This window comes from Frankliniella occidentalis, unplaced genomic scaffold (genome assembly GCF_000697945.3).
Source record: "Frankliniella occidentalis isolate FOCC.00 unplaced genomic scaffold, Focc_3.1 Scaffold5, whole genome shotgun sequence".
In the NCBI taxonomy this organism is placed as follows: Eukaryota; Metazoa; Arthropoda; class Insecta; order Thysanoptera; family Thripidae; genus Frankliniella; species Frankliniella occidentalis.
In genome coordinates, this window is record NW_026267135.1 from 155,482 (window position 1) to 155,927 (window position 446).

The following is a 446-nucleotide window of genomic DNA, read 5'->3' on the forward strand; positions in this document are numbered from 1 at the left end:
ACTTCTTCGCGCAGCAGCTCAAATTCATCCGGAGGCAGGGGCTCCACACCCCTACGGACGGGCAGCGGTTCGGGCGGCAGCTCCCCGTGAAACTTTTTAAGTGTATGTACCATGTGTGACAGACATGTAAGTCACCATACGTTTTGGTCTTGTATGTCCCATACGAGTAACATGTATGTGTAATACATGTGCCGTGCGAGTTCCATGTATGTTATCCATATGTCCATTCAAATTGTAAATTGGGGTAGTTTTTCACCCCTCACCCCCTTTGCCGCCAAAAATTGATTTTTTTATGGGACAATGTGGTATTTATCAAGTTTTAGAACACATACATTAACACTTGGAGACAGTTGTAACTCTAAACTTACTTTGAAACCGACGATGTTGTGGAGAATCGAACCCACGCCCTTTGGATTGCGAACCCAGTGTGCTGACCACTAGACCAC